The sequence below is a fragment of the Amblyraja radiata genome, chromosome 24, assembly GCF_010909765.2.
Source record: "Amblyraja radiata isolate CabotCenter1 chromosome 24, sAmbRad1.1.pri, whole genome shotgun sequence".
Lineage (NCBI taxonomy): Eukaryota > Metazoa > Chordata > Chondrichthyes > Rajiformes > Rajidae > Amblyraja > Amblyraja radiata.
Window position 1 is genome coordinate 27898623 of NC_045979.1, and position 16634 is coordinate 27915256.

Consider the following 16634-nt stretch of genomic DNA (forward strand, 5'->3'; position numbering starts at 1 on the left):
GAGTGGTCTCTGCGTACTCGAGGCCTCAGCTAGGTCGCTCCGTCTTTTTCAATATGTTAAAAAATGCCTGTGAGTAAAAAAAGGTCGCCATGGAAAAAATTGATACTTTTTTTACTCATAGGTTTGGTCGTAGAAGGTCGTAATGTTAGTCGTAGGTAATCGAGGGTAGTCGTAGATAGTCTTCATCATAGTCGAAGGGAGGTTGAAGGAGATCGAAAGAGGTTGTCTTCACACTCCACTATTCGTGTCCAATTTTCCTGAAGTTAGTCGAAGCTGGTCTTCAACATGTCATTTTTTCAAACTCTACTAAACTCGCCAATTTAGGTCGCCCAAGTGTGACAGCCCCTTTAGTATGGGTTAGAGATGATAGAAATGGTCTGGCCCCCCAACTTGAGCTTAACAGGCCAACATTTGTCAGATCAGGTTGGGTGTATAGTCCATTAATATTGTTTCCGTTATAGCATTCAGGTTCTTGTCCAAGTTAGGCCAATTTGCTCAGTATTAATGTGTGTCATCTCTATTCTTGATCAATTGCAATCAATAGCAACCCAATAGCTGGGGTTGCACAGTTGGTAGAGCTGCTGCCTCACAGCATCAACGCCCAGGGTTGACCCTGACCTCGGCTGCTGTCTGTGTGGAGTTTTTTTACTTTTTCCCTGTGACAGGTGCTCCGATTTCCTTCCACACCCAAAGATGTGCGATTGTCGATTAATTAGCCTCTGCAAATTGTCCCTGGTATTTAAGGTGTGAATGTGAAGGTGGGATAACTTAGAACTGGTGTGAACAGGTGATCGATGGTGGGCCAAAAGGCCATTTTCTCTGCTGTATCTCTAAACTAAACACATGTACAGTGCAGTCTTTTTCCAGCTTGACTGCAAATGCTACAGGTTTGGGTACAAAATAAGTGCCTGGTTCAGTAACTCAAACATCCAGCAACAAAGGAGGCGGCACGAAATGGGAGACATTGCCCAGTCCATCAAAGGGATCGATAGAAAGCACTGCCTCAAGAAGGTAGGTAATATCATCAAAGACCCACACTGTCCTGGCCATGCTCATCTAGCTGCTAACATCAGGGTGAAGGTACCTGAACTTGAGAACTGACCTCCAGGTTCAAGAACCACTTCTTCCCAACAACTGTCAGGCTCTTGATGCTCTGAGTCAGTGCTGGCCACTGAAGATGTGCCCAAACAGGTGAAAAACATAGAAACATAGAAAGTAGGTGCGAGAGTAGACCACCAGGTCCGTCGAGCCCGCACCGCCATTCGCTCATGGCTGAACACTAAACAGACACACTTACCCACAAACAGTAGACACAAGACACAGACACAAGACACTACCCTCCCCTTTATACCGCTATCACCCCTCTCCACCCCAAGAACCGCGTGATCTCCTGGGGGAGGCAAAAAAACGGATAAAAACCCAGGTCCAATTCGGGAAAAAAATCCGGGAAATTCCTCTCCGACCCCAATCCAGGCGATCGACACTTGTCCAGGAGATCACTCAGGTCTTACTATACTAACCATACCTAGGTCCATATCCCTGCCCTCTCCCCGTAGCCCCTTAGCCCCTTGGCAGCTAAAAAAACATCTATTTTAGACTTAAATATATTTAACGTTTCTGCTTCCACTGCTCCCTGGGGCAGTGAATTCCATAAATTAACCACCCTCTGGGTGAAGAAGTTCTTCCTCATCTCAGTTTTAAAAGAGCCCCCCCTTATTCTGCAACTATGTCCCCTAGTTCTAGTTTCCCCGATCATTGGGAACATCCTCGGTGCATCCACCCGATCAAGGCCCCTCACGATCTTATATGTTTCAATGAGATCGCCTCTCATTCTTCTAAACTCCAAAGAGTAGAGTTCCAGCTTACTTAACCTTTCCTCATATGTCAATCCCCTCATTGCAGGAATTAATCTTGTAAACCTTCGCTGCACTGCCTCCAGGGCTAGTACATCCTTTCTTAAGTATGGACCCCAGAACTGTACACAGTATTCCAAATGTGGTCTCACTAATACTGTGTACAGCTGCAGCAAGACCTCCGTGTTTTTATACTCAATCCCCCTAGCAATAAAGGCCAAAACTCCATTGGCCTTCCTGATTGCTTGCTGCACCTGCATACTGACTTTTAGTGATTCATGTACTAATACCCCTAGATCCCTTTGCGTTGCATTACAACCCAGCTCCTCCTCATTTAGAAAATAACTTGCCCTATCATTTTTTTTCCCAAAGTGAATGACTTCACATTTATTAGTATTAAATTTCATCTGCCAAGTTGTTGCCCACTCACCTAGCTTATCTATATCCTTTTGCAGACTCTTCCTATCCTCCTCATCCCCTACTTTTCCTCCCATTTTTGTATCGTCCGCAAATTTTGATATATTACACTTGGTTCCCTCCTCCAAATCATTTATATAATTTGTGAACAACTGGGGTCCCAGCACCGACCCTTGCGGAACCCCGCTAGTTACCGGTTGCCATCCCGAGTATGAACCATTTATCCCCACTCTCTGCTTCCTATTTGTTAGCCAATCCTCTACCCATGCTAATATATTACCCCCAATCCCATAATTTTTTATTTTTAGCAATAGTCTCTTATGTGGCACCTTGTCAAAAGCCTTTTGGAAGTCCAAGTATACCACATCCACCGGTTCCCCTTTATCCACCCGGGTTGTTACTTCCTCAAAGAATTCGAGCAGATTCGTTAAAAGGATTTCCCCTTCACAAAACCATGCTGGTTCTGTCCGATGAAGTCATGTTTATCCAAGTGCCCCGTTAGTGTTTCTTTAATAATTGTCTCTAACATTTTACCCACCACCGATGTTAGACTAACCGGTCTATAGTTACCCGCCTTCTGTTTACTTCCTTTTTTAAATATAGGTGTTACATTGGCCATTTTCCAATCCACTGGGACCGTTCCTGCCTCCAGGGAGTTTTGGAAAATTATCACCAATGCATCCACAATCCCCACCGCTATCTCCCTCAAGACCCTTGGATGTAATCCATCAGGCCCAGGGGATTTATCCTCCTTCAGTCTCATTAATTTCCCTAATACCACCTCCTTGGTGATCTTAATAGTATTTAGCTCCTCCATTCCTACCGCCCCCTGTTTATCCAGCGTTGGAATATTTTTTGTGTCTTCTATGGTGAAGACTGATACAAAATACTCGTTCAATGCCTTTGCCATTTCCATGTTCCCCACCAACAACTCTCCAGTCTCACCCTCCAATGGACCAACGTTCACCTTAGCCACCCTTTTTCTTTTTATATAGCTATAAAAACTCTTACTATTAGTTTTTATGTTGTTCGCTAAATTCCTTTCATAGTCTATTTTCCCCGTCTTAATTAATCTCTTAGTTATTTTTTGCTGACCTTTAAATGCTTCCCAATCCTCTACCCTCCCACTATCTCTGGCTACCTTATATGCCCTTGCCTTCAGCCGAATACTATCCTTTATAGTTTTACTGAGCCATGGCTGACTGTTCTTACCCTTACCCCTTTTTTTCTTCATAGGAATAAATTTTTCTTGAAGGTTATACAGTAGATCCTTAAACGTACACCACTGCTCATGTACCGTCTTATTCTTGAGTCTGCTATCCCAGTCAACTTTGATCAGCTCAGTCCTCATACCTTCATAATCCCCCTTATTTAGACTAAGCACCCTAGCCTGAGTTTCAACCTGCTCCACTTCTATTTGAATATGGAATTCGACCATATTGTGGTCACTTGTTCCCAACGAGTCCCTAACTATGACATTTTTAATTAATCCTGCTTCATTACACAGGACCAGATCCAAGATTGCCTCCCCCTGATATGTGAAGATATCATCATGCTGGTGTTGGTGGATGAAGATCTTCCTGTGTTGGGGTTGGTTGGAGAATATGGCCCTGTAGTGCTGGTTGGAGAATATCACCCCTTAGTCAAGTTACCTTGAGTTGTGTTGGTTGAAGATGTCCATGAGATGTATTGGGTTGGTGAAGATGCCCGTGTGATATATAAATACATAGACAATAGGTGCAGGAGTAGGCCATTCGGCCCTTTGAGCCAGCACCACCATTCAATGTGATCATGGCTGATCATCCACAATCAATACCCCGTTCCTGCCTTCCCTAAGAGCTCTATCTAACTCCCTTTTGAATGCATCCAGTGAATCGGCCTCCACTACCTTCTGAGACAGAGAATTCCACCAATTCATAACTCTCTGTGTGATAAAAGTTTTTCCTCATCCCAGTTCTAAATGGCCTACCCCTTAGTCTTAAACTGTGGCCCCTGGTTCTGGACTCCCCCAACACCGGGAACATATTGTTCAAGAAGGAACTGCAGATGCTGGAAAATCGAAGGTACACAAAAAAGCTGGAGAAACTCAGCGGGTGCAGCAGCATCTATGGAGCGAAGGAAATAGGCAACGTTTCGGGCTGAAACCCTTCTTCAGATTTTGGCCCGAAACATTGCCTATTTCATTCACTCCATAGATGCTGCTGCACCCGCTGAGTTTCTCCAGCTTTTTTTGTGAACCGGGAACATATTTCCTGCATCTAGCGTGTCCAATCCCTTAATAATTTTATATGTTTCTATAAGATCCACTCTCATCTTTCTAAATTCCAGCGAATACAAGCCCAGTCGCTCTATTCTGTGGTGGAGTTGTTTGGTGAAGATATTTACAATCTTGGTGGGTGAAGGAGATATTGGTGATGGAGATATTCCTGTGCTGGTGTTGATGGATGAAGATGTCCCCGAGTTGGGGTTGGTTGGAGAACACGACCCTGTAGTGGTGCTGCTTGGAGAATATCACCCCATGGTGATGTTAGTGGGAGATGTTACCCTGGATTGAAGATGTCCCTCTTTAAGATGTGTTAGTTGGTGGAGATATTCTCCTGCTGGTTGAAGATGTTCCTGGGTTGGTGCCGGCGGTTTAAGATTAGTCCTGCCCACCTTCAGTAGATGAGGCTCTGCTCAACTCCTGCAGATGTCGCTCCTGCGAGTGTATCGCTGCCCTTCCCCAGCCTGGAACCGCAGTACGTGCACTCCCTCACGTAGACAATGGCTCCATGCACACACAGCCCGTCGCCAGAGGGGAGCAGCAGGACTTGGCCAGAGCACCCTGGCTGCGGGACTCTCCGGGTGGAGGATCGGCGTTGTGTGGGACGGAGACAACTCCTCGCTAGCTGTGGGGAGCGCCGCGATGGGAGAGGTCTACGGCTGCCCGTGGCAAGAAAGTGTAAACTACTGCTTATCGGTGGGCTCTATTAAAACCTTCCCACTTCCCCAGTGTTTGCGGAGCGTCGCGCAAGCCTCCAGGTGAGCGAGAAACTACTTGAGAGTTGAGACGTGTGGAAGTATCTGAGAACCCGGAGCCCTGTCCCATCCCCATCCCATCACCCGCCGACCACCGACCCCACCTCCACCGCCTTCCCTCCAAGTGAAGTGTGTAAATAATACGAGGGAACTGTGCCTTATTGCAAGTATTGCCCGAGGAAAGAAACTCAGAGGGAACACTCGGCGCCCCTCGATACTGGCAAAGTTTCACACTGAGGACTTGGTGACTCTTTCAAGTCTACTTCCTCGAATCCAAGGAATTCCTCCCTCCCTCCCTCTCCCTCTCAAATAGATCCCTATGCTGGTTGCTTCTCCCACCATTAGAGCCCATTTAGCATGGCCGTTCTAAAAGCAACGTTTTGATGGTCAGCAGGGGCTGAAGGAGGAATCATTTGAACCTTTGATGGAGTTGGTGCCAGGAATAGGAGTGCTGACTGGGTTCTCGGTTCACTGAGGGACCCTGAGACCTCACACCATCAGCTGAACTCGCCACAGAGATGACGACTGAGACCATCTGGCCCAACTTCCATCAAACTTTTACCAACTAAAGCTTTGGGTAAACTCAGATTGCTCCTGAAGCAAATTTGCTGCTCCAATTTCTTCCCCGGGCGAGGTTTCCCTGAGCTCATTACTTTTGCTCCCTCTGTAGCTCTGCGCTGGCAATGGTTATTAATGGCAACTGTCTGAAAATGAGAGAAGACCTATCTTTAAGTCTCTGAGCATTAATCCTGACATGTTCTTGAGCTGGAGTTGTGAGCTACGCTAAATTGACTTGGAAGCATAGAATTAAGGGTGTAAATGGTTATTAGCACCAAAAAAAAAGTGACTCTAAAAATAGATATCGATATCATTTCAGAACTTAAATACTTCAGTGAGAGCAAGTACATTACCCTGATTAATGGCTACTCCTGGGACCTTGCCAGCTGGATATTTCTGTCATCAGAGTCTGCTCCTCCCTTGTCCTTCCCTCATTGAATGCTATGTCATCATTTAGTTTCGTTTCCCTGAAAACTCTGTCTCATCCTTTTGCCTTTCAAACCCCCTCCCTTAAGAACCTTCCTTGTGACTATCCTGATTTCCACGTGTGACTGCCCCCTTTCCTACATTATCCTCATACCTTGTGGCCCCAAACCTTGCACAACCTCCTCACTAATGCCCCCCCCCCCCATCTCTCTCAACTAACTTCTTCCATGTCTCTCCTCTCATAGATCCCACCCCTCCCCCCCTCACCACTTGCCTCTCACGAGCAGCGCTTTGGTGATTACCTTTTCTTGAGACCTCTACGTTCAAGACTACCCTTGTCGAAGCCAACTCTCTCACTGCCACACTAAACCTGTACCCGAACCCCGGCCTCATAACCTCCTTTGTAACCCCATCACCGTCACCCCCAAACACGCTGTCACTTGACACTCCCCTCTGCAAACCCCACGCCCGTGACCTTACCCCAGTTCACAACTCCATCGCATGCAAGGTGTCATCCAGCCCCGCACCCCGTTACTTATGTTCACAACATTCACCACATACAAGTATTTTCTGAATACTTATGTAAATGTGATATTTCAGTTATTTATTTTTAATTACTTTGCAAAATTTTCTAATCACCTGTTTTCGCTTTGTCATCCTGGGGTATTGTGTGTAGATTGATGTTACAAAACATTTAATCCATTTAAAACTAAGGCTGTAACTTAACAAAATGTGGAAAAAGTGAAGGGGTCTGAATATTTTCTGAATGCATTGTAGAGTGCAATAGTAAAGTGGAAGAGTGGGGGGTAAAGGGAGGGAGGGGGAGGGAGGTGGAGGGAGGATGGAGGGGGGGGTAGGGCGCAGAGGGGGAGAGGGGGGGAGAGAGGGGGAGGTGGGGAGAGAGAAGGGGGAGGGGAGGGGAGGGAGGAGAGGAGGAGGCGGAGGGGGGAAAGTAGGAGGGTGGAGAGGAGGAGGGGAGCCAGGCGGACAAGCGGGCTGCGAGCGAGCGGGCGGCGGAGACTCGAGGGAGTGGGCGTGATCTGAGGACAGTTAAAAGCAGCGGAGGGCCGGCCAATCGTGGCTTCCGCGAGGGGAAGCCCACCCACCCGCGTGATTGCGAGTTGGGGGTGTGGGGTTAACGTGAGTCAGACAACGTTTAATAAAGTTTAGCGGGCATTTAACCTAGCGGTCGGTTTTCCTGGGTCCTGAAAACTCCAATGAGCCAATTAAAATGCCCGGTCAGCGAAGGAGATTGCATACGGCTGCCCTCGACTGCCTATAATTACATAGCGACCCCACTCCACTCCACTACGAGTTCAAAAGAACCATGCTGGCCAATTTTTACTCACGGAAAATCCTTTAACATGCTGAAAAATATTCCTCGACCAAACTAGGCCGCGAGTATTCAGGAACTTCCCTCAAGCATGAAGGAGAGTTCCAGTGACCTCATAGGACCTCCTAGGACCACGTGTCGGCCATGCTGAAAGTTTGAGTCGAGGGCAAACTCTTCTAAACTCGCAGATTAGGTCGCCGCAGTGGGACAGCCCCGTTAGCACGTCGGGTTTTCGAGGAGATGTGAATCACAGAAAAAGACACAATCAAACACACAAGTACATAAACATCCAAGATCAGAGTTTTATAATAACACAGGTAGATATTTATGCACTAGTGCAGAGATTGAGATGAATATTTTGATGTGATAGCTATTACGGAGATGTAGTTGTAAGAGGACCAAGAATAGGAACTGAATACTCCAGGGTACTTGATGTTATGTGAATACAGGAATGTTGGAAAGGATGGCTGCTCTGATAATAAAGGATGATATTGACCATTACTGCCTCATGGCGCCAGGCATGCGGTTCCATCCTGACCACGGGTGCTGTCTGTACAGAGTTTGTACGTTCTCCCTGTGACCGTGTGGGTTTTCTCCAAACTCCAAAGACTTGCAGGTTTGCAAGTTAATTGGCTTCAGTAAATTGTCCCTAGTGTGAAGTATAGTGTTAGAGTACGGGGTAATGGCTGGTCGGTGCAGACTCGGTGGGCCGAAAGGCCTGTTTCAGTGCTGTAACTCCTAAAGTACAAAGTCCAAAAGTCTGGACCCAAAAGATTACAAAGAAGAATAAGTTTGAGTGGAAATAAAATGTAAGAGGTGTCAGGAGTATCCCCCCTCAAGGAAGCTATATTATTGGACTGAGTATCTGTTGAAATGTGACAATAAGCAATAGCCACAGGTAACATTAACCTTCATGTACTTTAGACAAATCTTATTGTCAAGAGTAGTTTTGAGCTCATGAAATTTACCTGAGACTTTTTTTTCGGTGAATTCTGAACTATTGTGGTGAAAGGTGATGTAAAAAGGTTAACTCTGTTTCTCCATCCACAGATGCTGCCCGACCCACTGAGTGTCCTCAACATTTTATATTTTTTATCTCAGGTTTCCAGCATCTGCACGTTTTTGCCTTTTGATCCTGAGAAATCTACCCGGGAAGAAACTGTTTCAAATTTGAACTTTGTAATAAAGCAGGAATAATTAGTAATGTCATAGCAAGTTGCTCTTAGGGAAGAGTGATCACAATAAACTAGTATTTCACATTTAGTTTGAGATTGGCAATTTGGCATTCGCAACTGAGTGGTAAACTCAAGTCAAGACTATTATATAGATGAGATAACGTGTTGATTATAGTTTATGAATTAATTCAGAAGGAATCACAGATAATAAAAAAGTTAGATATTTATTAGGTATAAATGCCATTATGAAATAAAAAGTTAACCTTTCATGTTTATGTCAGGAGGTTAAGGATGATATTTGATTTTAGACTTTGGAGAACAGCATTGAAACGCCCTCGAGTTCACTGAGTCTGTGCCGACCAGCAATCACCCCATACACTGACACTATCCTACACACTAGGGACACTTTACCATTCACAGAAGCCACCTAACCTACAAACCTCTATGTCTGGTGCATGGGAGGAAATCGGAGCACCTGGAGAAAACCTACATGCTTACTGCGATAATGTACATACTCCATGCCGGATCGAACACGGGTGTCTGGCACTGGATTACAGCACTTTCAGCTCTGTGCTACTGTGCCAGCCCGCTGTGTCATGGGGCTGCCCAATTGATTAAAAGAAGCTTATATTGTTGCCAAGAAGAAAATCAGGCTAGTGGATTTGATAAATTTTATCAACCAGCAAAGAATAGTTTTTGAAAATGACAGAAGGAATGGGATTGACATAAACTGCCAGGAATATAAAACAATTGCAACAGCCGTTACATGTAGTTAAAAGATAAAGAACAGCTCATGTCAATGTTGGTCCATTGCAAGCTGAGGCACAGTAATTAATAAAATGGAACCCGAGGCCAGTTAGCCTAAATGAGTCGCCAGGAAGATGTGGAACTCTCATTGAGTAAGGTACAGAGTGCTTAGAAAGGCATAATGTTTAATGATTAGGCAGAGTCTACATGGCCGTATGAGAAAGTTCATAAGTATTAGGAACAGAATTAGGCCATTCTAGTGTACTCCGCCATTCAATCATGGCTGATCTATCTCTCCCTCCTAACCCCATTCTCCTGGCTTCTCCCCATAAATCCTGACGCCCGTACTAATCAAGATTGAGAAATGATGTTCAGCAAATATAATAAAGTTCTTTGAGATGGAACTTCAGGATGGGTTTAGTTTAGTTTATTGCCACGTGTACCAAGATACAGTAAAAAGCTTTTGAGTGAAGGAGAGACAATGACAGCAGTTAATTTGGATTTCCAAAAGTCATTTAGTAAAGTGCTGTATTGCAGTCTGAAGAAGGGTTTTGGTCCGAAATGTTGCCTATTTCCTTCGCTCCATAGATGCTGCCTCACCCGCTGAGTTTCTCCAGCATTTTTGTCTACCTTTGATTTTCCAGCATCTGCGGTTCCTTCTTAAACATGTGTATTTAAGGTGGCTCGTTGTGACATTTCAACAGCCAGAGTATGGCAAGATCGGTTGACCTGTCTTCTGGCAAAGGGATTGATGGGGATGAGCGCCACTGAAACCGTTTGCATGCCGCGTGGATAACAATACGTTCTGTAAGTGCAGGTTGGAAGTAATACTGGCTCCACACAGGAAACTCTGTCTTCCCGTCAGACTGGCGAACAGCCGAGGGCTGAGATAGTCCAGGATCCAAGTCAGTCTCTGTCTCGCGCATACTGTGTTTCTCATCTCACTGTGCGTGTGACAGCGGCTGACCACATCCTGGAGACTCATCGCTTGGACAGCTCCGTCTTCTCTTGGGACCGTGCAATGGCGCCATCAATTCCAAGGGGTCAGGACCAGAAACGTTGTCTATCCATTCCTTGCACAGATTGCTGCCTGACCCACTGAGTTACTCCAGCACTTTGTCTTGTGCTCAGGTTTTCAGCATCTGCAGTTCTTTAGACTTTAGCGATGCAGTGCGGAAACACGCCCTTCGACCCACCGAGTACGCGCCGACCAACGATCACCCTGTACACTGGCCTACACACTCTAGGGACAACTTTACAACTTACCAGAGCCAAGTAATCTACAACCCTGCACGCCTTTGGAATGTGTGAGGAAACCAGTGCACCCGGAGAAAACCCACGTGGTCACAGGGGGAACACACAAACTCCATTCAGACAGCACCCATAGTCAGGATTGTACTTGAATCTCTGGCGCGGTAAGGCAGCAACTCTACCTATGCGCCACTGTGCCGCCCGTGACGTAAATCCCTGAGGTAAATACTATTTACCATTCACACTTGTGGCATTCCCCTGAGATTTCCAGTGTTTCTTCCCCTGCAAGCAACTGCAAACTTTCACTGTTGTTATTTGCTGTATTTGGAAATGATGCAAGCTTTTCTGTCGAGCTGCAGCTTTAGCAGCAGATTGCTGTGTGTGGACGCACCAAGACTTCCCTGGGACCGATGTCAGGAGCTCTCACCCTGCGGCCTGAGTGTTTGTTGCCGCCTGGCCACTTGTCACAGATTCTGTCTCTCCCTGCCTTCCTGCACACTCAGTCAGCACTGCTCCTGCTGCTCAAGTAACATCACACCCATGCCATAACAGGACCTAAGCACTCACATTATTCACTGGCCTGTCCATACAGCAACAAACATACTTGCCAAGAGTTCAGTATGGTGAAGGGTCTCAACTCAAAACGTCACCTATTTGTTTTCTCCAGAGAAGCTGCCTGACCCGCTGAGTTACTCCAACATTTAGCGTCCATCTTCAGTGTAAAACAGCATCTGCAGTTTCTTCTTGCACTGAAGAGTTTAGTTTAGGGATACAGGGTGGAAATGGGCCCTCACCAGCCACCCATACATTAGCTCTTTCATATACACTAGGGACAATTTACAGAGGCCAATTTACCAATTGAGAAATCCCACGCAGATCACGGGGAGAACGTACAAACTCCACACTGACAGCTGCTGTAGTCAGGATTGAACCCAGTTCTCTGGTGCTGTAACTGGCACCAACTGCTGAGCCTGTTATCTCTCTTCAGCCAACACATACACTAACCTGTCCCCCAGAGCTCAGACCAGGAATGTTGTGACACGGAGGAACAAGGACTGCAGATGCTGGTTTACAAAAAAGGACACAAAGTGCTGGAGTAACTCAGCAGGATAGGCATCATCTCTAGAGAACATGGGTGGCATTCCGGGTTGGGACCCTTCTTCAGGCTTAAGACGACTCAAGTGGCTGAGGAAGGGTCCCAATCCGAAATGTCACCTATCCATGTTCTCCAGAGAAGCTGCCCAACCCACTGAGTTACTCCAGCATTTTGCGTCTACCTTCGGTGTAAACCAGCATCTGCAGTTCCTTCCTACATCTTATAGTCAGTTCTTATTCAAAGCTCCCCTACCTGGGACATAGCAGAAATGTTATCAGATCCATCCTGTCTGCGTGAAGATAAGATCTTTGTGAGCATCATATCTAGGTGTGACTTGTACATCCATATTAAGCAGCAGCTGAGCTCTTTCCTCACCCTGCTCCCACAATACCACTCCATCCCAATCATGCAACTGTCTGGGTGCTTTTCCTCCATCCATTGCATACACGTCCTCCAGCGCTTTATGTTCTAACATGGCCATCTCTCGTACAGTCTCTCTCTGTTTCACTGCATGGTCACTGATTGCAATTGATTTTATGAACCAGACTGGAGGATTCTGATGAAGTGCTGGGGTGAAGTGTGACTTCAGTTTCCTTGCCACTGCATCTGACAGGTTGACATTTGTCACAAAGTGTCTCTACTTACTTCCACCCAAGGTAGGGATTCCTGTCGCTCAAGAACCGCTGCAATTTATTCTTCGCCATTTACAGTTACACCTTCTACAAGATTGTTTGCCTTGAACAATGCATCCATCCGGTCTATCATAGTTTAGTTTAGGGAAACAACACGGAAACAGTCCCTTCGGCCCACTGAGTCCGCACCGACCAGCGATCCCCGCACATTAACACTATCCCACACTAGGTATATGTAAAAAATTGGGGTAAACCAGCATCTGCAGTTTTCTTACACACTTGCTCCGAATACATACCAAATGGATCTTGCATTCTATTGCATTTACCAGATTTCCTAATAAACTGCATGGTACAGAATCTTGAATGAGTGCACCTGCAGGCTCAGGAACAGCTTCATTCCCACAGGTATCAGGCTACTGAAGGGTCTTCCATAAGCTAGGGTACAGTCCAATTCTCCACTATCCCAGTGGGACATTGGACTTTGTCTCTGGTGCGGTTGTGTTACAATGCTGAGAAACATATTCTGCGCTCTGTATCTTTCCATTCGCTCTGCCTGTTGACTGGAGTTTGACCTGATTGGATGTATGTATAGTTTTATCTGATCTGATAGCGTGCAAAACAAATCCTTTCATTGTACCTTGATATACATGACCATAATAAACCTTAACTCAGACACTGCTGCCATCTCATCATTGACCTTATGGATTTCTTGCTTCAGTGTTGAGGAGTTTGACTGCAGGCAAAGAGTCTCAGCTTGGCAGTACATAACCCTTAAAGTGGGGGTATCCCCTGTCATCTTCCAGTGTGGTGAGTTATGCCCCTGTCCCACTTAGGAAGCCTGAGCGGAAACCTCTGGAGACTTTGCGCCCCACCCAAGGTTTCCGTGCGGCTCCCGGAGGTTGCAGGTGGTTGCCGGAGGTTGCAGGTAGTGGAAGCAGGTAGGGAGACTGACAAAAACCTCAAGGAACCGCACGGAAACCTTGGGTGGGGCGCAAAGTCTCCAAAGGTTTCTGTTCAGGTTTCCTAAGTGGGACAGGGGCATTAGGGTCCTCTTAGATACAGCTGTTAGGGCTGACGGAATCAAGGGATATGGGGAGAAGTCAAGAACGAGGTAATGATTTAGGATGATCAGCCATGATCATATTGAATGGCGGTGCTAGCTCGAATGGCCTATTCCTACAACTATCTACTGTTTCCTGTTTGGCAATCCGTGATGTAAACTCACATGGAGTGTCGGAATCTTACTGCCAGCGCACGCTGCCTTGGAGACAGCAGCTATGGAGAGTAGTGTTCAAAAGGGAACTGCAGATGCTGGAATATCGAAGGTACACAAAATTGCTGGGGAAACTCAGCGGGTGCAGCAGCATCTATGGAGCGAAGGAAATAGGCGACGTTTCGGGCCGAAACCCTTCTTCAGACTGATGGGGGGGGGGAGAAAGAAGGAAAAGGGGAGGAGCCCGAGGGCGGGCGGATGGGAGGGTGGGAGGGGACAGCTAGAGGGTTAAGGAAGGGGAGGAGACAGCAAGGGCTAGCAAAATTGGGAGAATTCAATGTTAATGCCATAAGGACGCAAGGTCCCCAGACGGAATATGAGGTGCTGTTCCTCCAATTTCCGCTGTTGCTCACTCTGGCAATGGAGGAGACCCAGGACAGAGAGGTCGGATTGGGAATGGGAGAGGGAGTTGAAGTGCTGAGCCACCGGGAGTTCAGGTAGGTTTTTGCGGACTGAGCGGAGGTGTTCGGCAAAACGATCGCCCAACCTACGCTTGGTCTCCCCGATGTAAATCAGCTGACATCTAGAGCAGCGGATGCAGTAGATGAGGTTGGAGGAGATACAGGTGAACCTTTGTCGCACCTGGAACGACTGCTTGGGTCCTTGAATGGAGTCGAGGGGGGAGGTGAAGGGACAGGTGTTGCATTTCTTGCAGTTGCAACGGAAAGTGCCCGGGGAGGGGGTGGTCCGGGAGGGAAGGGAAGAATTGACGAGGGAGTTGCGGAGGGAGCGGTCTTTGCAGAAGGCAGACATGGGGGGAGATGGGAAGATGTGGCGAGTGGTGGGGTCACGTTGGAGGTGGCGGAAATGACGGAGGATTATGTGTTGTATTTGGCGGCTAGTGGGGTGAAAGGTGAGGACCAGAGGGACTCTGCCCTTGTTGCGAGTGCGGGGATGGGGAGAGAGAGCAGTGTTACGGGGTATGGATGAGACCCTGGTGTGAGCCTCATCTATGGTGGCGGAGGGGAATCCCCGTTCCCTGAAGAACGAGGACATTTCCGATGCCCTGGTGTGGAATGACTCATCCTGGGAACAGATGCGGCGTAGGCGGAGGAATTGGGAGTAGGGGATGGAGTCTTTACAGGGGGCAGGGTGGGAAGGAGATGGTTGCCCATCGCAGAGTGTGGATTTGCGAAGAGAGACTGGAGAATGAAGCAAGTGTCCTTGTCACGGTTTATCCCGATCACCTCCGTAACAGGGGACTCTCTGATTTATGGACTGTTCACAGGGACACATTTGGAGACGGGCATCAGGTGCCGCTGGACGTTCAAGAACTCAGTGAAAGACTCTCTTTGGTCTTGTTGACCTCCCAGCAGACGAGATGTCCGTCAGACTGTGCACTCTTTCCAGCCTGACAACAGCCTGTTGACAGCCTGCTGGAAATATTGAAAGGAACACTCAATATTGGAAGGAAGCGAACATGGTCAGCATTTCCTTGGACAGTTTCCTCCCTTATCTGGCTTCCTGTTGCATACGTTAATGCTGAACTATTCCACATGATGGCAGAACCCAATATACGTACCACTCCCTCTGCCAGAGGATTTTCTTCAGAATCTCCCTGGCGAATACGTTCTGTTCATGTCCTTAGTTCCCATTTCTTCTGTGCAAAAAAGCTCTCCATCTACCCCAATAACCACCTTTGAACACCTCAATCAGTTCATGAATAAGATTTTCCAAAGTAGCTCCAACTTGTTCAATCATTCCTGATTGACATTCCGGCTTTGACTGTGACATCGGGAGGAGAACGAGGAGTGCAGGGGAGAGATAAGACTTTGCCTCCATCACAGTGAGGAGGAGATTCACTGTGATGGATGTTTGTGTAAATTGTGTTGTGTCTTGGTTCTTTTTCTTGTGTGTGTGACTGCAGAAACCATATTTCGTTTGAACCTCAATGAGGTTCAAATGACACAAATAAATTGTATTGTATTGTATTAATTTTGTTTAGAGATACAGCGTGAAAACAGGCCTTTTGGCCCACTGAGTCTGTACTGACTAGAGATCACCCATACACTAGTTCTATCCAATGCATTTGGAATGTGGGAGGAAACCGGAGCACCCGGAGAAAACCCCCGTGGTCACAGGGAGAACGTGCAAACTCTGTACAGACAACATCCGTGGTCTCTGATGCTGTCGGGCAGCAACTCTACCGCTGCGCCACTGTGCTGCCCCTATTTGGAGTATTGCAGGCAGTCCTGGTAGCCCCATTACAGGGAACATGTAGAGGAGAGGGTGTAGAGGAGGTTCACACCTCATACATTAGAAGATTTCAACTGCAGGGAGAGGATGGACAAACTTGGATTGTTTTCTCTGGATCATTGGTGGTTGAAGGGAGACATGATAGAAGTATACAAAATGATGAGGGGTGTTGATGGGGTAGACAGTCAGAACCTTTCCCCCCCACCCCCCCAAGGTGGAAATGCCCAACACTAGGGGGCGTAGCTCTAAGGTGAGAGTGGGAATGTTTAATAGAGATGGAGAATGGTGAGGGTGTGGAACACATTGCCAGGGATGGTGAATGAGGCAAATACAACAGTAGTGTTGAAGAAGCATTTAGATAAACACATTGAAGCGTAGGAAATAAAGGGGTCTGGATCTTGCACAGGCAAATCAGATCAGTTTTACTTGGCATCATGATCGACACAAACATTGTGGGCTGAACTGTTCTATGTTCTGTAACATTTGAGGGGGTTTTTTCTTCTCTACTACAGACTTTGAAAACCATTTTATAATTCACCGGCGAGAATTCTCACAGCACCAGAGACCCGGGATTGATCCTGACTACGGGTGCTGGTATGTGCGTAGTTTGTACGTTCCTCCCTGTGGCTGCGTGGGTTTCCTCCAGGTGCTCCGGTTTC